The 22,903-nt window shown below is 43.9% G+C and overlaps 1 pseudogene; it reads left to right on the top strand.

Moving 5' to 3' along the window:
- Window positions 1-12,313: 12,313 nt before the first annotated feature.
- On the top strand, window positions 12,314-12,466 carry LOC112531998 (annotated as a pseudogene).
- Window positions 12,467-22,903: the final 10,437 nt, after the last annotated feature.

The raw sequence follows: 22,903 nt of genomic DNA, 5'->3' as shown, positions 1-22,903 counted from the left end.
AACGCGTGCTAGGAGAGGGAACAAAATCCTGGGCTCGGGGCTCGGCAGCCTCAGCGGGAAAAAGCCCCTTCCATTTTCCAAAGGTAAAACTATTGGGGATATTTATTTTTTCCCCGAGTACCCCGGCGGGAACCCGTCTGCGGGAGCAGCACTCAGCCGGCTGGGGTGCTGTTGCATTGTGCTTCCCGGGCTCCTTACTCTTCTCCCCAAAATACTGGCGGCCGATCCCTCGCCCCCTGCCCGCCCCGGTAAGCGAATCACCGTGGCTGTGGAGGGCAGCACCCGCAGCCGGCAGCCCACGGCGGAGCCACGGCAAGCGGCCGCCCGTGGGCTGCACCCGGGGTCAATTTGGCTCAGTGCCGCCACTTTCCACCGCTCACCGAGGGATCCCGTCTCGAATTACTTGACGGCCGAAAATACAATGGCTGTCACCGCCGTGCATCATCATAATTAATAGGACTTTGTGTTTTCATCGTTGCTCCTGCAGGAGGACCGGCGGTCTGCGGGCGCGGAGCGGGGTCACCGCGCCTCGGCAGGGCGAGGGGCTGCCCGACAAAACGGGGGGGGAGGGGGCGAAAGGACGCCCGACCCCGGGACAGCAAGGGGTGCAGAGCGCTGCTTTGCGGCGGCCGGGTGCGGGGTGAGGCGGGGGGCGGCCGGGGCTCCCCGGGGCCGGGGGGGGGGGGGGGGGGGGGGGGTGGCGCTGCGCCCGGCCCCGCACGCCAAGATGGCCCCAGCGGGCGGCGCGCGGTTCGCCATTGGGCGCCCTGAGGGGTGCGGCGGGCTGAGAGCCCAGCAAGGCTCCCTCCGGCCTTCCCGCCGTGGCCTGTGTGCTGCCTCCTGTGGGGCCCGGCCTCTGCCCACCTGCCTCGGAGAGGCTACGCGTGATGGTGGGCTGGAGGAGCCGAGGCAGTGCTGTCTCTGGCGTAGCCCATGCGGATGGAACAGGGGACAGATGAACCCCGAAGTGAACCACGTTTCACCTCCTGGGTTAATCCCCAGACTCCTGACAAACTTGCTGCCCAGTCTCCTGTGCCGTTGAACAGTGAAGGATATTAGATAAGACATGCCAACGACATTGTAAGAGTCATGCTAATAAAAGAAGGAATTCTACTGCAATTTCACACTCATTTATTGTTTTGTTTGTTTCCCAACCCTCAGTCTTTCCTACCTCTGGCATCACGTATTAGGACATGGTGAATTGTCCTCCAAATGCAGCTGGCAAGCAGAGCCAGCCTACCTAGTTTCACCTATGGGAATGTCACCTGTGAAGTCCTTCTCTCTAGAAAATGCAGAGCTTTGGTACGTTCACAACTGACGAAGGCCTCCCAGGAAATGGTCAGGCTGGATGGGGCGCTGAGCACCCTGATGTAGCTGTAGGTGTCCCTGTTCGTTGCAGGGCAGTTGGACTAGCTGACCTTTAAGGGTCCCCTCCAACTCAAACGATTCTACGATTCTGTGAGGAAATAATATATCCTGAAAGCTGGCATTTAGATAAAACTGGGTGATGTGGATCACTGCGCGTCCCTTGTTGATGAAAGAGGGGCTGAATTTATCTCCTCTATGCTTTGCAGCAGTTAGCAGTCTGTCACCATCCTCCTAACTCATGCAGGGGGCTTTGGAGGATGAGACTGGTGGTACAAGCAATGGGTGTGGGAGATGAGAGGACACAAATCACTTGGCTTCACAAATGCCACTGCTTATGGAACAAGTTTTTTAAAAAAGAAAATCTTCACTTTCACTGAAAACAAACCTCTAGCCCTTTCCTGTCATCACAGGAAACCTGCCTGAAAGTTGAGTAAGACAACTGATATTAATAATGAAAGCCCTTCATTTCTGTAGCAGGGTGCAGGGAAAACAAAGATTTTTACAAAATTGCACACACACACACTTCTCTTATGTTAACAACTTTGTTGGGGGTTATCTGCATATTTTCCACAGCACATGATTTTTAGAAAGCCTGTTCAAAGTAGTATGATAACCACCACCAGTGGTTATTTACTTTGAAGCCTACCCAAAAATACACACTCTGAAAGCAGTTACTGATGTCTTCTCTTGTGCAACTGCTTCAGTGATAATTCCCACTGTATGTTATGGCTCACCTTCTAGCTCATGGCCTGGACCAGGCAATGTGCTGCTTTCCTGTGCTAGCCACACCATACCCCTTGCCAGGGAGAGAAGGGGACTCAAGGAGCCCGCTTCTGCGCCCTGAGATGTTATTGCAGCTTTCTCACCCATGACTGTCCTACCAGCCCTGCACAGACACTGAAGAACTGGAAGAGAGTCTAGAATATGTTCCTGTTGTATTTTCTAGAGAATAGGTGAACTAGCTCCTCTAATGCAATGCCTTTCCATCTCGACAATTTTGAGAAAGCCCGTGAGCTGCTTCTATTTCTTTCCTGTGAAGTGTATGCACTTTATCAGGTGAGATTTCCTTCTTACCAGCACTTCCTCTTTCTGTCTCTTAACATTATTATTTTTTTTAAATTATCATTATTATTATGGCCAAGATGTGCAAAGGACTTGCAGAGAAAAACTGACCCAGATTATTCACTTTCTGTGTGCCCCAAGCATTTTTAATCTATGGTGCTAGCTCAGTGCAGCGACTGAATAGGATTAGTCACTTTTCCCTCTGGATCGAGTTTGGAGGAGGCTGTTAGGCTAGATGACTGGAGTCGAGTTGCCTTTGGGACTTGGAGCTTAATTCACAGCAGAAGCTAGCCAATTCAAATCAAATTGAGCCTGATGCTAGAGGAAGGTGACTAGGATTAGTTCCTTTGTACCATCTCAGCTCCAGATATCTTTTCAGCATTATTCCTGGCTGAAAAGCCAAGGAATTATTTCTGGCCATTATTCCTGGCCAAAGCCCTTTATATTTTCACCAGTTCCAGTGAGTTTTGCATCAGGCCTTTTGTGGGGAGCAAAAAAAATATGATCATCTGTTTGGCTCTCCTGATGTCAGCTTACTGCTAATGTCTTGCATGCCGGTGGCTGCAGGAAAGCCAGAAACACGCTGTTATCTCACACAGTCCTGTGATGACACACTTTGCCCTTTCTGTGTGACTCTATGACATGAGGTCAGATAGCAAGGAAAATCCATGATGAGTTCAAGACTCACGACAAAGCTATTTGAATAGAGCTAGGCAGAAACTCTGCATTGGGCCAAAAGAGGAAGGAACTTCATTCAAATGAGAGAAAAGGTAACAGAAAATGGAAGTGCTCATTACAGTGACATAAGGTAATGAATCTGTAGGGTCACTCTTCAGTTTCCTGCTCATAACTCTCTTGCCATAACTTAGCGATGCAGCCCAACTTCCATTGCTGTAATTTTCTCAAACAGTATGACTTTTAAGTCCTTAGAGCTACATCATCTTCAGTTCAATTCTTTATAGAAGGGCCCACAGATAGAAAAAGACTTGTTTCCATTGCTTTTATCCCAGTGCCAGAGCTGACTTGATTGTGGAGGGAAAAACTTAGGTCTCCTTGTCAGACCACTGCTATTTGCTGCTTGCTTTTTGTTTTGTTTGAGAGTAGTACTGGGAGCTCTCTGAAGGCCTTGATGAAAGACTGTTGTGTGAACAGAAAGTCCCATTACAGATTTTGGCCTTATTAAAGTCCTGGCCAAAGCCCCACAGGCTGGAAATGCATTCCAAAGGCTGACAAGGAAGTATAGTTGTGTGTAGCCATCCCTACATTCTATTTCTATGCTGCTTCTTTCATGCTTCTTCTGCAATGGGATGTGGTTCATTTTGGTAACTGAAAAGCTAAAGATGATGAGATCAATTCAGTTTCACAACATCATAAGAAGTTTCATGAGGATCTGCCTTGGATTAATCCTTAAAATGGCTTTACCTTGAAGATACAATGATTCACTGCTTTCTCAGTTTACCAGATCTATAGCTAGTGCTTAGTGCTGTGCACTGCAAGATATATGACTCTTCTGTTGATGTCTCTAGCAGTCATTCCATGTTTCTGATTCTCATTTTCCCTCCTCCAAAAGAAGAGAATGATGTTAAATGAGAGTTAGACTGAAATGTAAATTGAGGTGCTTGTACCTCAATACAGCCACTTCACTTGCAACCACTCATCAGACTTCTCTGTCACTTGCTTTTTGTGCCTGATGGATCTGCTTTTCTGCAAAATGCTGCTTCCCCAGTTGGTCGCTGCTTCCTTCAGACTTTGTGGTAGCTGGCTCTGCTTTTTTTCCCCTCTGTCTCTGCAGTGCACAGGCTCCCTGGACTGCAGTATTCCATACTCCTCAGCTTTTTCCTCCTGGCACTATGTGCTTCCTCAGTTCAGATGTTTTTCCTGTTTCTGCTTTTTTTGGTTTACAGAAGGTACTGTTTTATGGTTTGTCATCAGCTCTCCATGTCTACATATCATGTTTTCTTGGCAGCAGTGCTTAGATCTTAAAGAAACTCAGTGGAATTATTATAGTAGATTAAGAAGTAGATGGATTGTAAGGTCAGTAAGCATACAGCTGTTGTAAAGTATTGGATGATCAATAAGCACACAAAGAAGTTAGGCTTAGTAAGATTATCACATTGGAAAAGATAATCAGAAATGAAAGGTGCTCACCAGCATTGTAGGCACACAAGAAACTCCACAAAGAACCATCACCAGAGAGAGAGCCTTCCTCAGTGGCAGTCAGCCCTTAAATGGGGTCTAGGAGAGATGGAGCCTGGCTCCACCCCTCCTGGTCACACAGGTGAATTGCCTTCACCTGTGCTCCCGTGGCTGACTCAGTGCTTGCCTCAGGTGGTCAATCAGAGGTTCAGGCCGTGATTCAACAGTTCCCATACAATGGATTGTCATCAATCAGCCCTGCACTAGGAAGGCTCCCAGGACAATGGCATTGCTATTGGCGAGAGTCCTGGGAAAGGTGGAACGCGTTGGCCAACATGACCCAGACAAGAGGACTTCTGGAGGCAGTGGGCTGAACAGCAGCAAATGCACTATTTTTGCCACTTTTGCAGACTTATAAAAAATTCCAAGTTGCTGTTTAAACATGTGTTTGCTTTTTATTTGTCACCATTGTATAGCCAGTGGCAATGGCCACTGCTGGACCAAATCAGTACTTGATGCTTTCCACAGCAAATAGACTGAGACATTCCTGGCATAATACCAGATGTAGTCTAGAAAAAGCCAGTCTAGAACAGTTTTGCCAGCCTGAAGTGCAGCTCTTGATATTGTGTTTTGCCTGTACAACTGCCTGCACAACAATTCCAAGAGAGCTTTTTTTTCTGGTGTAAACTTAACCTTGAAATGTGTCCATCTTGTAACAAAATAATCAGAGCAGAACTGCCGGGGATGGCTCATTAATAGCGTATGCTCATGGCTTATGCCTTTTCCTTTGTAGAGCGCTTTGTGAAATCCAGATGAAAAGGAAAGTATTTTTCATACTGTCGACAGAATGTTACAGGTTGACCACAGTCTTTGAAGATGTACCCTGGAACGTCTCTCGCTCATTGTGGAGATGCAGATCCACAATAAGACATACAAAATGTTGGTCTATAGTGCTGAATGGGCTACTTAAGAACTCAGCAATAAATGGACAAAATAATATTCCCAGTATCTGAGACAAAGGAGTTTCTCATTGTATAAGTAATACTTCACACCTACAGTCCTTTATTTCTGCCTTTTCAGATATTTCTCTGTGTCACAGTATGTGTCACTCTCGCTCAGATGGGTTAGCACAAGAAAATCTGCTTTGCTTGCTCATACACTGAATTGGTAATAATCTTATTCTAGTTTATTCTTTCTACTAAAAAAAAAAAAAAGAGTGATTCTCTGTCTGCTCCAATTCTGTGGATTTGTAAATCCATGCAGGGTAAAAATCCACATGTCCTAACTTCTCAGAAAATGTATTTAGTGAGGATTTCAATTGACTCTTTCAACCTCTGCCTCCTCATCTAACAAAGGTTCTTCTCAACAGAGAAGGATCAGGAGAGGTGTTCAGGGCTCAGTAATTTCACTCTGTGGCTTGACTACAGTTCAAGACTTCAATGGTCTTCAACTGCAATTTTTCTCCCTAGGCCTCCTTATTATTAGAGAGCCCTTCAAAAGGCAGCAATAAAAGTACTCAGATTTTTACAGATCCCTGATGCTGCATTCTTGAGAAGCCAGTATATGGCGCTTCTTTTCTTCTTCTTTTTTCTTTTGGTCTGACCAGCACATGAAAACAAAGAATAGCTCATGCATCAGGTTGTTAACTATTACTTATGTTTAACACTTAAATCTTTTTTTCATATTTATTGAGGGATACAAAGGATTTTTTTTTATCTCCCACATAAATTCCATAGTTAAAACAAAAAGGTGCATGCTACTAAAACTCCAGCATTTATGAGCTTTTCATTTCAAAACTTCTTAAAAGCCATTGTCCCTTTTTTTTTTTTCCCCCTGATCTAGGCCATGGTAACTCTCAGGTGCCAAAGGTTACAGAAGTGTTCACAGCATGGACCAAGACTTCACACATACTGTTTTCTCATTATCCCTTCTCACATTCATGATCATAGAAAGTCCGTGTAGCATCTTCAGCAATTGCTTACGTGGAAGTAGAAGCTTAGGAAACCTAAACACCTCTGAATACCTATAATAGACATTTCTTTTTGTTGAATAGCGTTGTATTGTTCTGTTCTGTTCCTATACAATTATAAAAGGTGGCTTTGAAATGTGGTTTCTTGCTAAGCTGAAGAATGTCATGTCAGTGGCCTGAAGGACAGCCAGATATTTCAGGCTTTGTCCACGCAGGCACATTTCACACTTCACCTGAATACAACGACACAAGTATAGATAAACAAGCGTCACCCTGCCTGTGAACTCCTGTCTCAGTGTAAAAATATTTTCTCCAGTTCAACTGGAACCCTTTCCAGAGCAACATAAGTCAAAATTGAAAAAAGTCTCACTACGGTGGGGTTCACATGAGAACTATGTCAGTATAATTATAGAGCATTACATAATATAATAAACTCTACTGTTGTACAGACGTACTTTGGGAAACTTTATTCACGGTGTAGTGGAGTTGCTTCTCAAATCTTTTAATTCAGTGTTACTATAGAGTTAGATCTGAAGCAGCAGGTCCTTGCTTTCATGCTGTGTCTGCAGTCCTTTCTCAAATAATTCATTGCATTTTCTTTCTCCCTTTGACTTACTCTTTTCTTTCTCTCTCCTCAGAGCCCTACATAGAGTCTTTCTCCATATTTCTCCGGCCACAGTTCTCTGCTTCTCTTTTACATTTTCTGATTTTTCCTCTTCACACTCTTCCTTGTATCTGGCTTTCCATAGCTCCCTGCAAGTGACTCCCAGAATTCTGGTGGGGTGTCCAGTTGTCCAGCCTTCTTTTTAAACACATCTTCTCTAAGTGTATAAAATGGGTGCTTAACTCCTATTCCCCACTTCCTTTCAGGTGGCTGCTTCTCTAGCAAACAACACTACGTTAGTTCCTTCTCATTTTTTCTTTCTTCCTTCTGACTTATAGGCTGTTCTTGGAATGCCTTGCAAATGCCCATGGAAGCAGCTTTCTCACAAGAAATCAGTAACACAGCGAATACTCTACAGCCTCACCGGTCTCACCCTATACTTTGAGAGCCACTATTTATTGCACCAGGTAACGTGAGAAAAAAAGCAGCTCTCTGGAGAGCAACTATGTTTTTCTTAAAACATAATCAGGCTTTAGGCATTACCACAATATGGGCAGAACACAATAACATAATTGCAGAAACCTAATTCTTGTTTCAAGAGGTTTAACTTATTTCTCGGTTAATATCCCGAGTCACAAAATATTTTTATAGGACTTGATTTAGCAAGATATCTACCAGCCTATAGACATATGGCTGGTAAGAACCTAGTCATCTGTGGGCGCTTAAAGCAAATGCAAAGAACAAGCTTCTTATTTCAGAATATAGTATCTGTAGAACTGCGCAGCTTAGTGGCATTTTGGGTAGCAATTGTACCACACCTTGGAAGGGTTTCTTTGGAAAACTGAGGTTAAAAAAAAAAATGAAATGGACACTGATCAACAGATGCCGAGAGCACTTCCTCTACCAGCTGTAGTCAGGAGGAGAGAGAGAAATCTTTTCACTTATTCATTGAGGATTTGCACACAAATTGCTGTGCCCCCAGAAATGAGACGTACATTTCAAATCCCAGAATTTATGTGTTGACACTACGAACTACAGGAGGTCTTTATAGGACAGGCTGACAAGAGAGGCTTATTCATAGGATTTTTTTTTTTTAAACGGCTAATAACAAAATGGAAAATGGAACATTGCCATTTTTCCTAGGAATTTGTTGTCAAGGAAAGTGGAGATTTTACAAATAGCAGAGACAGGACTAACACCTCTCCAGCACCGCTTCTAAATTCTGCCACTATTTATATTTTAAACATTTGCTAACCTCAAAAATATGCCCATTTATTTTTTGGTGGTGTCACAGAAAGATGACACCACCCTTTCAAATATATAATGCCACACGGGACAAACAATGCAATGTAATCATCTGCACTCTGGGAAAGTGCAGGTTCATTCTTCACGAGAGTATTTCACTAGTTTGCCTTGTATTTAAATTCATCAGGCCTCACACTCTGGATGATGAAGTCAATAAGGGTCTTACTATTAGCTTAATCTGTTTCCAACCAAGTCGATGAATAGTAGCAGATTTTCTGGAAGGAACTTGTTAATAGAAATGCTGCTGCTTTCTGCAACTCCCAGGTATCCAATGGAGGAATCCTTTAGTTGCTACAGTGTCTGCTGCATCCGTGTGTCGTGTTGTGGCCGTGTCACTCAGATATTATGATCTTCTTTAATTTAGCTTCCACGATCTCCATCCAGCTATGCTTTTTCTCCTGCTGTGCAATATTATTTTCCTGTCTTCTAGTTTCTGTGCTGTTGGCAGCCCTTGCTCTCCACTTATCAGAAAAGCAAGAGCGAGGACAGCGTCACACTTGAATGATTTTTTATAAGGTTGGGATATATAGTAGGTTTCACAATAAGATAGCCTGGCCAATAGAGTTTGTATGTATAGATTTTTCGGTTTCTTTGCAGCTATGCGATCAGCTTGCACAGTAAAAGAGAAAAAAGAAAAAGCAGGCTTTTTCTGTTTTTGCACTGGTATAATTCTATTGACTTCAGCAGGTTTACTTCAGATTTGTGCTGGAACAAAGGGAGTTCAGAGTCAAGCCCAATGGATCAGTTTACGGCGCTTTTGGAGACATCAATTTACTCAGTCATTTGGAAAATCTTACTTCCGTACTGCTGAAGATCTGGGACAATTTTCAATTCTAATGTATTAGGGGGTCTGCTCTGCAGTGTATAGATGTGTTTGCTTAATAGAATTAGAAATCTGTAAAGTAAACTTTATACACCAAGCCCTGCCCTCTCTCGTGCTTGAGGGCAAAGCAGAGAATAAGATGCATGGAGAATTTCCTGCCCCTGTGCAAAGAGAAAATCTCAAGAGCGTTAGCCTCTAGCAAAGCTGGATATAGCCTTCCAGCCGGTGATCATTTACACAGCCCGCAGGTGCAAACTCTGGCTAGACACAGCTCTGAGCACTTTCCTTCCTGGGCACAGGATGCCAGCAGCCTGCTGCAAGGAGTCCTGTCCTGCCGGCTAGGAATTCTCATGGCAGAGCCCATTCTGAATGGAACCTTTGCTCTCCTTCATTGCAAGGACAGCATCCCGGCCCCTCTTAAATGGCTTAATGCCCTACCCAGATTCTGTAATGAGACAGGCTTAAGCGAGCCTACAAGTCTGGAAGGAAGTCTGCTTTCTTCATGTATCAGAGCTGATTACAAGAAGTATGCTTATTGACTTTGACCACACACTGCTACCATTTTTCTTTTGAGGAAAGGGATTCTGTGGTAAGTAAAAATATGGAAATGTTGCTCTTTGGAGCTTTGTTGACAGAATTTTTTTTGTGTTCCCCAAGGTGTGAAATCACACTTGGCAAAAAGCATCTGAACACTCAAATGTGTCATTTAATGCCCTGAGTGTTTACGTCCAACCCTGTGCCACTGATGACACAACATGCTGCAGGAACAAAAGTCTGTTGGCTGGAAGCTGAACTGGTTTCCTAATTTGCACCTGTGTGCTGGCAGGCAAGCATCCATCAGTCACTGGCTGCCATGCTTCCTGGGTACAGTGGCACTGGCAGGGCCAAAAGCATTTCTCAAAGTGCTAATGGGAGGGATAGGGTAGAAAAAGAGAAGATTAAGAAACAAATGGTAATAGAATTACAGGAAACAGAACTGGAAGGGATGTCAGGAGGCTGGATTGACTATACCTGTGTAATTCCTGACAGATGCGATTAAAAAAATCTCGTTGAAACGCATTATGGCCACAGAGCCACAGATCGAATTTGTTAGAAATAAATCACTCTCTACATCTGCTAAATCTTAAAGCACCGTTCCGGAGTGGTGGACAGCAGTTTGAGTCACTGTGTAAAAGTTCCTATATCTTGTTTTATTTGACTTTGTGTAAAGTGTCTGTATAAAATATTTATCTCCAGAATGGAAGAGCGGAGATATGCATGGTTTTGTAACACCCTGCAGGAGATAGAATTTTGCTAAAGCAAGACTTGTGTGACATGCTTGAAATCGGGCTCGTAACCACCTTGTACAGCTTGCTGTTTTATGGGTGGATTTTGCATTCAAGGAGAACAAGTAAATAAAAGGAGAGGAAAAAGAAAGAAAATTAACTCCTATGCAGCTACATCATCTTTCAAAAGGTACCGAGGTCAGGTCTCCTCGTTAGTCCTTTCTTCATTAGCACTGGAAGAACAAAGAACAGCATTTATTTTATATTCTAAAGATTAATTGAAGTGGGGGGCGAAACACTGAAATTGGATTAGTAAATTATTAACCAATTTCTATGTAATAAGAAATAATCTATTACAGATCCTATCCCCCCATCTAGAGATTTGTCTTAAGCATTTGTCTTTAGGAAAGAAAGTGGAAGGGATAAGGGGACACGGACTGGAGACCATCTATCAAGTCAGCTACTGGAACGTTAATAATGAAGACCTTTGAACTCGGCAAATCTTCTGTATCTCTCTCTCTTAACCGCAACTTACAAATTGTCCCAGGGCTGCTGCCTGATCTAATGGCCTCTTTTTAATTTTTGCCCTCGTGTTATTAAAAATGCCCCCGTTACAATCTCTGGCGGCTGACAGTGGAAGCAACAGTTAAGAAAACCTGAAGCTGGCAGCCTGCCGGCTCAGGAACTCCCTGCAGCCTGTGAGTACACCTCCACCCACTCGCATTTCGGGAGAGGAGCCTGATGCCAAGGCGAAGGAGGCGGCTGGGAAGTGGGGATTCTGCCTTCTCTGGTTTCTGAGGCTGCCTGGGAACAACTGGGCGCTCTTTTTCCCTTTTGAGTCAAACCTTCACCAGCTGGAAGGCTTCCCCATCTCTTGTTTCTAAGATTAAAACTCGGCTTTGTTTTTTAGATGGTGTAACAGTAACACAAGCATCTGACGGAAACCAACAGACTCAGCTCATGTCGAGTTCTGACTCAGAGGAAGGGGCTGCATCCACAGTGAGTGCTCCTCGAGGGTACTTCTAACCAGTCCCACCCAGTGTCCTGATCTGGGAAGGGACAAGTGAGCTTTGTACTACGGTCTGGCTGCTCCACATTCTTCATGGCCCTGAATGTCCTTGTTGGATTTTAGAGATGGGGACTGAGGTGGGATTTTTTGGGGAAACTCCCACCCTGCCTTACCCGGGCTGTGCCGGAATTCCCTGGCTGGGCAGCAGGCAGCACAAACACACATTGCTCTCTCTCAGACTTGTGCTCAGGCTTCGGTGAATGCCCACAAGCAGTGTACTAAATTCTTCCTTCCCACCTCCAGCCTGCAATGAGCAGCTTCTTGACTCATTGTACCCTGAGCTCACCTTTAACGAATGACTTCAGCTGCAAGGGTGAACTTCCCTCCCCAGCCTCCTTCCTTGGTTCTCAACACCCCTATCTTCTCCCAAACTCTGGAGAGCTCCTGTGCCTAGCCGATGCCGAGCCGAGCCAAGCCGAACGGATTCGGGCTCGGCTCGGCTCGGCTCGGCTCGGCACCGACTCGGCGACAGGAGGGGGAGCTCGAAGCGCGCCGGCGTTAATCCGGGATTTAATTCAACCCCGCAGCACTTCCAGCCTCTCTCTCTGCAAGAAGCCTCGTGGAGAAAACAAGGGGCACTGGCTGCAGGTTGCTCCGGGAGAGCTTCCACTTTGCCATAGTACATTTTTCTATTTTTTTCCCCAAGATGCATTGTGCAAGGTGCGGAGTCATCTCATCTAGGTTCCCTTCCTCACCAAAGGTTGGGTCTGGTGATTTTACCTGGCAGTAGACACACCATCGTCAGGCAGGGTGAGGCTCATTCCTTGCATTTTGGGGTGTGCTGAGCCCCGTGGTTTCCCCAAATGCAGGAAACTCAACTGCATGACGTGTGGTAGCAGGGGACTGTGTTTTTTCTTAATTTTTTCCACCTTGAGTACTGTGTTCAGTTTTGGGCCCCTCACTACAAGAAAGACATTGAGGTCCTGGAGTGTGTCCAGAGATGGACAGCAAAGCTGTGAGAGGACTGGAGCACAAGGCTTATGGGGAGCGGCTGAGAGAGCTGGGATTGCTTTATCTGGAGAAGAGGAGGCTGAGGGGAAACCTCATCACTCTACAACTGTGTGAAAGGAAGTTGTGGTAAGGTGGGTGTTGGCCTCCTCTCCCGCATAACTGGTAATAGGATGAGAGGGAATGATCTGCAGGGAAGGATCCCTTGCTTCAGGGAAGGTTCAGGTTGGGTATTTGGAAAAAAAATTTTCTCAGAAAGAGCAGTGAGGAGCTGGAACAGGCTGCCCAGAGAGGTGATGGAGTCACCATTCCCAGGGGTGTTCAAGAAACGTGTAGGTGTGGCACTTAGGGACATGACTTCGTGGGTGTGGGATAGGCTGACAGTTGGACTAGATGGTCTTAGCGGTCTCTTCCAACCTCAATCATTCTATCATTTTTTGAGGTCCCTTCCAACCTGGGTTGTTCTATGATTCTACAGTTCTAAATTCAAGAGAAGGATGTGCAAGTCTGTGCAGAAATAGACATCTATATATGGAGTAGGATTTGGCCACCTGAATAAAGCCCCTGTCACACACCTTTAGGTTCAGCTGAAGGTAATGCTAAGATTCCTTAAGTCAGGAGTCAGGGTGCTTCCCTGAAAAACTTCCTCTTTGACTCGAGGGCACCACTGAGACAAATGCTTTAGCTGCTTTCACTCTTTTCTGTGAAAAGTTGACTTCTTGGAAAAATTCCCAGTGCGTCAAAGCACCTTTCTGGAGTCATCTCTCCCTAAGGACACAGAGGAAATCACAGCTTTCAGATTGCATTTGTCAAGACAAAACTAACATCAGCTTTTATGGAGCTAAGCCACTGGAAAAACTTGTATTGGTTTCACAGCAGCAGTGAGAACAGGTTTCCATGACAGAAACCAAGTCCTGCCTCCCCCTGCATGCAGTCCACTGGCATGGCTCAGGTAGTCTTTAACGTGGACATAATTTTTCCTACTGCAGACAGATAGTCTTGTAGGAGACTAATCTGATTGTGCAGTGATACCTTTGAGAGAGATTTCTTTTACAATCCCCTAAATGCCTGCATAATTCTCCCATATAAATTCCATGAAAATTCCCAAATCTGCAATCCACTAGTCTCATATGAGACAGGTATCTAAGGTAAGGTATCCTACTCCTTATACTTAAGCTCACGAGGATCATTATTACTACAAGATGGCCCTATGATTAAAAAAAAAAAAAACAAAGAAAGAGTGTGCCACTTGAGCTGGAGGAGACAGAATCCAGGCTGGATTCAAGGCAGTTAGAGCCAAATTAAAGAATTTCCTGAGTGGCAATCCCAGACAGAGTGTTGTATCTTCCCTTGCTGAGGAACAGGAGCAGGGTTCTCTGCATGCACAGAAACCTTTATACAGATATAGATCTGTGATACATTTAAAACAGACTGAACTCACTTAAACTATCTAAAAATGTTACTGGAATCATAGACTCTGACCTTAAAGTGAAAAATGATTTGCAACCTTTATAGTGGTGTCTTTATCATAGTGCCATGATTTAAAGTATTTTATCCACTCAGCTACACAATCTTACCATTCATTTGCAGTTGTCATTTTACCTACAAAAGAGTTCACCTAATATCCCTCAAAGCAATAGAAGCCTACTGAGTATTACAAGGGGGAAATTATTACTAGTATATTATACAGAAAGGCTATAAAGTTCAAACAGAGGCAGTTGTGTGTGCATACCACGTTTCATGCAAAATTATGCTTAATAGTTTAACACTGCATTATGTTTTGCCTGCTGAATGAAAATGCTTCTTTAGTTATTTTTCTAATAATCTGTGTAACGTCGGGGACCTAATTAAGGCAAACCATTCCAAATGTGCCTATTTTGCTACCTAAACCAAATGGCCTGATTTTCAAAAGTACTGAAGCTATATGAGGAGCTTGGCACATCTTACTTACTTGCTCATTTTTCTGTTTTCATGAGAGATTTAGGTACCTTGTGTGAGGAGCCTAAGCAGTACTTTTAGCCTAATTATTTTAGACATAAGTTTGTAGCAAGAAAATGAAATCTATGAAACATTTCTAGTACGTTTATTTCTCCACTCTCTTCTCCCAAGATCACCAACTCAGATATAGGAAAAATGCTGACCTAAAATGCTGCATCAAAATAAAGGTGTTTCTGAAGGAAAACTCTGGTATTACTTCTCGATTGCAAAAGCAGCACATGATGCATAATTAATCCATGTATGGCTAAAGGCTTTTTGCAAGTCTGCAAATGGAAGATTGATCAGGAATACATGCATCTGATGCTCATGCTGAAAAGCCTCACATCTGGTGGGTGGGAGTGCAGGCAGAGCAGCACATGAGATCTGTTCTCCCTCGTGAAGGTGTATGCTGCACTGAAGGCTGTCTGGCTTTAATTTCACTGGCTTAGCAACTGCTGAAGTATGGTTTATCTTGTCTGGGATAGAGTTTTGAATATAGTAATCTATTTCTAGCCAACTAACTAACAATAGGAGTATTTTAAATCCTAAACTTTTGGCATGGTTTATACACAGATTTTTCACTGTTATAACCAACAAAACTGTAAATGGGATTTAGTGATTTTTCTGTGCAGGGATATCTCCCATAGAAGCAAATCTCTGTTGGCAAATGGCACGAAAGCTGCATACTGATACTTTATATTGAAGGGCCAAAGTGGCTGCCAATACAGATGCCAAATTCTCCTTGACTTTAGCAAGTGATCTACCTCTGAAAGGATGGGGGCATCATGTTTCCTATCAGAGTGCTGACTGCTGGAAGCAGCTGTGATTCCCAGTCAGGTGCAGAATTGCTGAGGTCTCTGAAAGGGTGCTGGTGGCTGAGCACCACCAGAAACATTTAGGCTGGTTTACCGGGAGCCTCTTTCCTTCCTCAAAATCTGGATAAACATGATGACAAATTAATTGTTCAGTGCTGGATGCCATACCTTACAGAGAGATTTACAGAGCTGTTTTTAGCAGGTGCTTTGGCTGTGCTGTTTACTGCTTAAATGAGAGACCAGGCTAGATTTTTATATTCCTCTCCCATAATGTTTAATGAGCAGTATTTATGCTTATGTCAGAGATAGGCTTTGAGCCGTCATTATTGGCTGCAATTTTGCAGTTTAATGCAACGTACAACTTCAATACTCACTGTTATGAGGCACTGTTAAGTGGCAGTGGGTCTTGTAGTCTGCTTTTACAAAATACAGAGAGCAATTATAGTTTGGGAGGCTGGAAAGGCTGGAATGTTAGTGAATTATGAAACCATTGACTTTTGTGTCCTGAATCTGAAGAGCAGCCAACCAATGCAGCGTGCTTACTATATATATAGTATAGAATATATATATAGTCTCACATTGTATATGTGTGTGCGTGTATATATATGTATATGTATAGGTATGGAGACCAAATTCAACTCCGTAAGTCTGTCTTGAATCAAATACACTCAAAAAAACTTCAGTGATGTCTCAAAGGTGACCCATAAATAGAGAAGTTCTCAGACAAGTTTGGTCCCACTAGCAAGGTACCATCCACCAGCTGCCTTCTAATACTTGACTTGATGTATCTGATTCTTCAGTTATGTTGCCTTCCTTTTACAGTGAACCAAGGGAGGGGTAAAATCTCCCATCTCATGGATGGCTATTTGTTGTGCCCTGTAATGCAACCAGTAGCCTGAGCTCTGTTTCTAAGGGAAATATGTGACATAAGGGTAATTCAAAGAGAACTTAAAGGATAAGACATTGCTGGGGCTGAATCACTTTAAGTACGTATATCAAAGTATACTGATTTGCATAAGTATCTATACCGAGGTGTATATTGAGAACCCAGAACCTTAGGGAAACACAAGGTGCTTTCTCTTTAAACAGTCTCTTACTCATTGAAGGTCAGATCCAATGATCGTGTCAAAATGCAACTGATGGACAAAGACTGCAAAAGTACTTCATGCCAAGGCTTCCCCTGAATACTCATCTTTGTAGGATTGTGTTTGAGGTATGCAGCTTCTAGAGACCTTTGCATGGAGTACTTCCCTCATGGAAGGCAGATGAAAGGAAGGTAAAGGATAAGCAGTACTCATGCGTAGGCTTATGAAAAGAGAAAGAAAGGGTCTCACAAATGGGAAGTTGTCAAATCTGGAAAAAAAAAAAGGCGGTCAAAAAGCACTTCCACACTGAGGTACTTTGGGAGAGCTGTTCTTCAAGGTCTCTTGAGACTGTTTCAGACAATTAATTAGAACAAGTGGGTAAAGTAGTGGCAATGATCTTTGAAAAAAGTCCTATTTCCACTTTCCATTTTGTCATAAACTGTCAGGAAGTGTTACACAGTGCTATTAAACAGCTGTTGCCTTTCTTCTTAAAGGCACATGAAGTAGTGCCAGTAGATAGCATTGCTCTCAGAAGGTGTGTGAAGTGTTAAGGAAATGCTCCCTGCCCCATACCTAGGAAATCTTGGATGCTCTGGATACTTTTTCTTTCTGATTTTGGGAAACTCCAGTTTTGTTCCCTCATCTGCATTTTAATATCTTGCTCACAGGTGGGTGCTGCCACTGCCTGTTGCTGCACGTGGCTCCAGGTCTGGGTAAGGAGAAGGTGGAAGAAGAGGAGAGAGGGAGGTGGGAGTGGAGGAGCCCCTGCACTAGTGGGGACAGATCTCTAAGATCTGGGCTGAGCAGCTACTTCCAGCATGGTTTTGGTTTTGCTGTGGACAGGAACTGTTCTGTGCTGGTATCTACACTTGGTTCAGTTACCTGGAAAGGACTAAGGCTGTATTTTAAGCCTGATCTCACTGGCTCGTTGAGATCCTCTTGACTGACACCAGAGTAGATGAGGAGAGAATCTGACCTTGGGTCTTATAAAAGTACCCACATTTCTAAGCACATTTTTTCACATAATTAAAGCTGTCATAGCACTGGTGCTACCTCAGAGAGAACTGAATCAGTAACGCAGTCACTTGGCTCCGTATTCCTGCTTCTCCTGAGGCAGCCAAACAGCAGAGGGGCAGGAGGAGCTGCGATGGGTGTGTTGCAAAAGCAGTCAAATGAAAGAGGATGGGGGGCGAGGCAAGCAATTTCCTGCTTCGAAGCACTACCCAGGGAAGATTTCTAGCTTTCACAGAGCGATGCAGCGGAGGCTGTCAGCCCACAACTGAAGGAGATGGTTTGGATGCTGAGCCGCTTTGCGCTCACTCCATGACTGTGTCCCAGCTGGAGCTGTGGGGTGTGAAAGCTGAGGCGGCAGCGGTGCTGTCACCCCGCTGACAAAGGATTGTACTCAGGTTGTCCTCCTCGCAGAAGCTGAAGGCTGTGAGGCCTCACTAAGTGCATCTGGGGTGAGCATCTCTCTCTGAGCATGGCTTTGTGGTGGAACCGCAGTGGACAGCTGCACTCTTTAACACCTCCTGCGTTTGTGCAACGTGAGGGCATTCAAGTACCTGAGTGCCAATACTACAGATTACTGGCCAAGAACTGCCATTTAAGTCTCACTGCTGTCAGCCTATCGGGCCTACAAATCCCACACTTGAGGAGCTGCCTCCATCCCATGGCTGTGAGGAGTGCTCAACAGGACGGCCCTGCTGTTGGTGCATGGCAGCCACACACACCAGGCCTCAAGCAGGCAGGAGCCAGGCGCGTACACGCTGCCGCTGAAGACAGGCTCTGTTTGCACAGCGTAAGGGCCCAAATGCCACTGGGAGGAATCAGCCATTTCCAGGCTTTTCAGAGGGATATTATAAACAAAGTGGAGTGAAAGGAAAGGTGTATAAAATGTCTTGACAGTGCCTTTTAAACGAGTCGCCATGTGTTATTTTAGCCAAGTCTTTATTCATTTCTACTTAATGCTGTGTGCTAAAGGTCTCAGAGCTGCTGGCAATACTCAGTGGAATAATTTCAGAGCAACCTTAATAGAATGAGCAGAATAAAGGACTGTTCAAATACACTACAGCAAGATAGCTTTTTAATAGAACAAGTTATCCAAAACACTGATGGCTGGGGCTCTGAATGGAAAAAGATCTCCCCTGTGTTTAATTACCCCAGCCCGTCTTTATTTCCCTCTTATTATTCTAAACACAGTTCGCTTGCACTGGACACAGTCCATCTGGAAAGTTGGTGTTTGATCGACGATGTGTCCAATTCACAGGCTGGAGGTCCAGGGAGGAGGACTGCAGCCAGCCATCCTGTCCGACCTGCTGCACAGCACAGGTTATGGCATCCAACCTGCGAGGCTACAGTGGAAGGAATTACCTTTTGCTGCTATTCCGGATTCAGGAAAGCATTTCTATTTAGAGCTGTACTGAAGCACACACTTCTTAACTTTAAATAATGTGCTTAGCTCCCTTATAAACATTACAGTTCAGTGTGACTTTGAATTTGAATGTTTGGGAGCAGACACCATGGGGTGCAGGAACTCGATCATAATGGAAAGCATACTTTATGACTCTTAGTGCAAAGTGAAACCTTAGGAGTTTAGACTAAAAAGTCAGTTGGCTTGCTAGTATATCTCTGGTGAGCACGTAACTTGCTTTTCTTGGAGATGTTAAGGCCTACAGAGGTTCAATACCATCGTCAGTTGCAATACCAGGCTGCTCCAGGAAGCAGAAGTGATATCCCTTTCCATTTCACTTATTGGAACGGATATATGAATCAATAGTATTTCATTAATTCAGTAACAACCTCTGCTAAACCTCTCAAAAGACAAGAAAGAAGAGAAGCTGATTTTGTCTTCGTTTTCAAGGTTTTTTTTTTACTTGCTTGGGGAATGGAAGAAATCTCTGCTGCACCATAATACCTTACCTAATTGAGCTCTTAGATTAATGTTTAAACTTCATTTGCAAGTCCATTACTAAATCTAATCAGTTACAAAGGTACCATTAAGGTAAGGATTTTTTTCCATAGCTACTCTCAATTCACATTTCCCCCCACACAACTGTCCAAGGCCCTCGCAGTGACTGCCAGTACTGCATTATAGATTTTGTACTTACACCATGAGGGAAAAAGAAACCACAGAATATCTTCAGTGGAGATAATAATACACAAAATGACATGGAGTTCACATGCTGGTATAAGGCATAAAAGAGTAGGTTAGATCTTGAATCTACTCAAACTTTCAGTTATCAAAGGGAAACAATACTAATGTTCATCCTCTTTAAAAGTGATGATACTGCCTTTGAGAAGACTTTTTTTTAGGTCCATTACCTGCAGGAGTTATACAGCATGGTCAGCATTATCCGCAGCATCTCCCAGTGTACTGAAATCCTGGCAGAGCCCAAAATTTTCAGGCCTGCGTAATTTTCCATGCTCACATACATCTCAGCCTTGTTGCTAATAAATCCTCTTCACATTATAAGCAAAATGTTCCTTTCAAGCTAGACACCAGAATAAGACCACCAACTTCTTAGTACATGGAATAGTGGACAATATAAATGCTAGCACATGTCTGACCTAGCTGCAATTGAATGGATGACTTAAAGCCAAAGATTCTCTCTCTCTCCCATTATGTAATCCCTGAGACATCCGGACTCCCATACTCATCAGCACCTGAAAAAAAAAAAAATTGGATTTTATTTTTATAACTGTTCTCAGAAGATAAACAAGGCTAAAATTGAGATGTAAAAATCAACAGTGTGATGCTCTGCAGACACCGATACTTTCAGGGAAATCACAAATTTGCTGCTGTGTCTGTGCAATCACGGAAAGCTCTGACTGCCTGGGGCGGGTCAGACCCAGATCTGGGAGGCAGAGGTGTTTAATGGAATTTCCTAAGAATTGGGGGTTTTGTCACCTTCTCTAAACCTCCCCATATACATATCCATTTCCTGATCCCAAAACACTTTTTGCAGCCCACTTACCCATCCAGCCTAGGAATCTTAGTGGGAAGCAGTGGATGGGAAGGAGTTCTGAAGAGTTCTGAGACAAAAGTAGCTCTATTTCTGGAGGGGAGATGATGTTACACTGCACTGGTTTGTCCACTAACACAAGGAGCCCTGCAGCTCCTAGAGAGCACTGCTATTCAAAAAGATGCCTTTTGGTGATCACAATATGTGTGATTAGGGACAAGAGAAGTCTTTCCACATGGCTATTTGGATTAAAAGGTTCATCATGTAATAACCAGCGCGCTGCATGGAAGCTGTGAGATCAATTCCATCCCGTATCATCTGCCTGCTGCATGCCCTTGGGCTTATCTCTTAGCCTCACTGCTCTGATTTGACAAACAGGGATGATAATTGTAATATTAGCACTCACCTAGTAGAGCACTTGGAGATCTGTGGATAAAAATGTGCTGTGTAAGGAATTCTGCTATGATGTGCTACTGCATTTCTGTTTCCTCAAGCTGAACAGAATGAGAGCCAGGAACAAAAAGAGAAGCAGGTAAGAAGGATTAATAAATATGCAGCTTGTGATGGTTTATCTCCCAGGGATAGTAATAGTAACAATGAATGCAGAGGAGGAGAGGGGCCAGTGTGCAGCAGAAATGAACCTGTAGACAATGCAGGTGTTATATCCATGGATCCTTGTCTCCCTAGCCTTCAGTCTCTGCTGCGTGTTTGGAGGCAGTCATGAGAATCCCCAGCAGAGGTGTCTGGCTGCACATCCTTGGCTTGATCACTCTGCCTGCCTTAAACACCAAGAAAATGGAGGACATGGAGGGAGAGCTCCAAGGTTCAACGTCAATGGGATCTAAACTGCTTGACATTCTGGTTCTGAGATGCCAGCTTTTAAATTATGAAGGTCTTTTTGTTTCTTTCCTTTCCTTTTTTTCTTTTTTCTTTTTCTTTTTCTTTTTCTTTTTCTTTCTCTTTTTCTTTTTCTTTTTCTTTTTCTTTTTCTCTTTCTCTTTCTCTTTCTCTTTCTCTTTCTTTTCTTTTTCTTTTTCTTTTTCTTTTTCTTTTTCTTTTTCTTTTTCTTTTTCTTTTTCTTTTTCTTTTTCTTTTCCTTTTTCTTTCTCTTTTTCTTTTTCTTTCTCTTTTTCTTTCTCTTTTTCTTTTTCTTTCTCTTTCTCTTTTTCTTTCTCTTTTTCTATTTATTTCTTTCTCTCTTTCTCTCTTTCTTTCATTTTCTTTTTTTTTTGTACTTCACTTTCTCTTTCTCTTTTTTCTCTTTTTTCCTTTCCCTTTCCAAGTGCTCAGTATTTCCTCATGTAACAGTGTGCAAACATTTTATCAGCAAATACTGGAGGGTGGCAGGGGGGGAAATCAGCTATCTAAAACTGATAAAGCAATTTGGCACAGAGGCAACAGCTATCACTTCTAAATGGATATGAGTTTTCTGAAGTATGGTAAGTTCCAGGGATAACATACAGAGGACTGCCTGCTCCGAGGGTGGATGGGAAGTTGTGCTTGCTCATGCTGTGACATTTCTACCTGCTCCACTGCCCATGTTCCTGGGACCGTGCCCTAATGAAAGGAGTTATGCTCCTTGGCTGTACAGCGCCAGCCTGTGTCACTGTGCTAACAGTATGTTTGGGGCCATTACTTAAGTGATAATCTCACTGCTCCTTTGTTTTATGAGGCAATAATCTGATTCCCATGTGCATAAAATGAGGCCAAAGGGTAAATAGTCTGTTATAATGAGGGAACAATATTAAGACTGATGAAAACTAGAGGTCAGTGCTATTATTTCTGTTATGACACCCATTCATTTAATAATCCTTGTGTTCATATCCTAACGGCAGGGATCCATGTCCTGGCTTTTCAAGGCACTATCTGTACCCTAATAAAGGCAGATATTATCCTGCTGTCTCTTGTATCTAACTCAGCTCTCTCTCTATATGGTTCCTCATTACAGTCCAATCTAAGAGGCTCACAACATGTCTGTGTGGTGGAAAGCTACTGAAGGGGGACCAGAGGCACTAAAGAGAAATTCTCTGCATGGCCTCAAGGCACAGAAGTACCAGCAGCAGGACATGGAACTCAGTTGCGTTTTCTAATTCATGATGAGCTTCCCAGTCTGTGGACTTCCCTTCCCTTCCCTTCCCTTCCCTTCCCTTCCCTTCCCTTCCCTTCCCTTCCCTTCCCTTCCCTTCCCTTCCCTTCCCTTCCCTTCCCTTCCCTTCCCTTCCCTTCCCTTCCCTTCCCTTCCCTTCCCTTCCCTTCCCTTCCCTTCCCTTCCCTTCCCTTCCCTTCCCTTCCCTTCCCTTCCCTTCCCTTCCCTTCCCTTCCCTTCCCTTCCCTTCCCTTCCCTTCCCTTCCCTTCCCTTCCCTTCCCTTCCCTTCCCTTCCCTTCCCTTCCCTTCCCTTCCCTTCCCTTCCCTTCCCTTCCCTTCCCTTCCCTTCCCTCTAGGTCTTGGTTTTTTTTGTTTTTTGTTTTTTTTTTTCCCAAAGTATCTTGTCTCTAGTGACAACTGGTTAC

Source organism: Gallus gallus, chromosome 2, assembly GCF_016699485.2.
Source record: "Gallus gallus isolate bGalGal1 chromosome 2, bGalGal1.mat.broiler.GRCg7b, whole genome shotgun sequence".
NCBI classification, from domain to species: Eukaryota; Metazoa; Chordata; class Aves; order Galliformes; family Phasianidae; genus Gallus; species Gallus gallus.
This window is presented reverse-complemented; position numbering and strand designations above follow the sequence as displayed.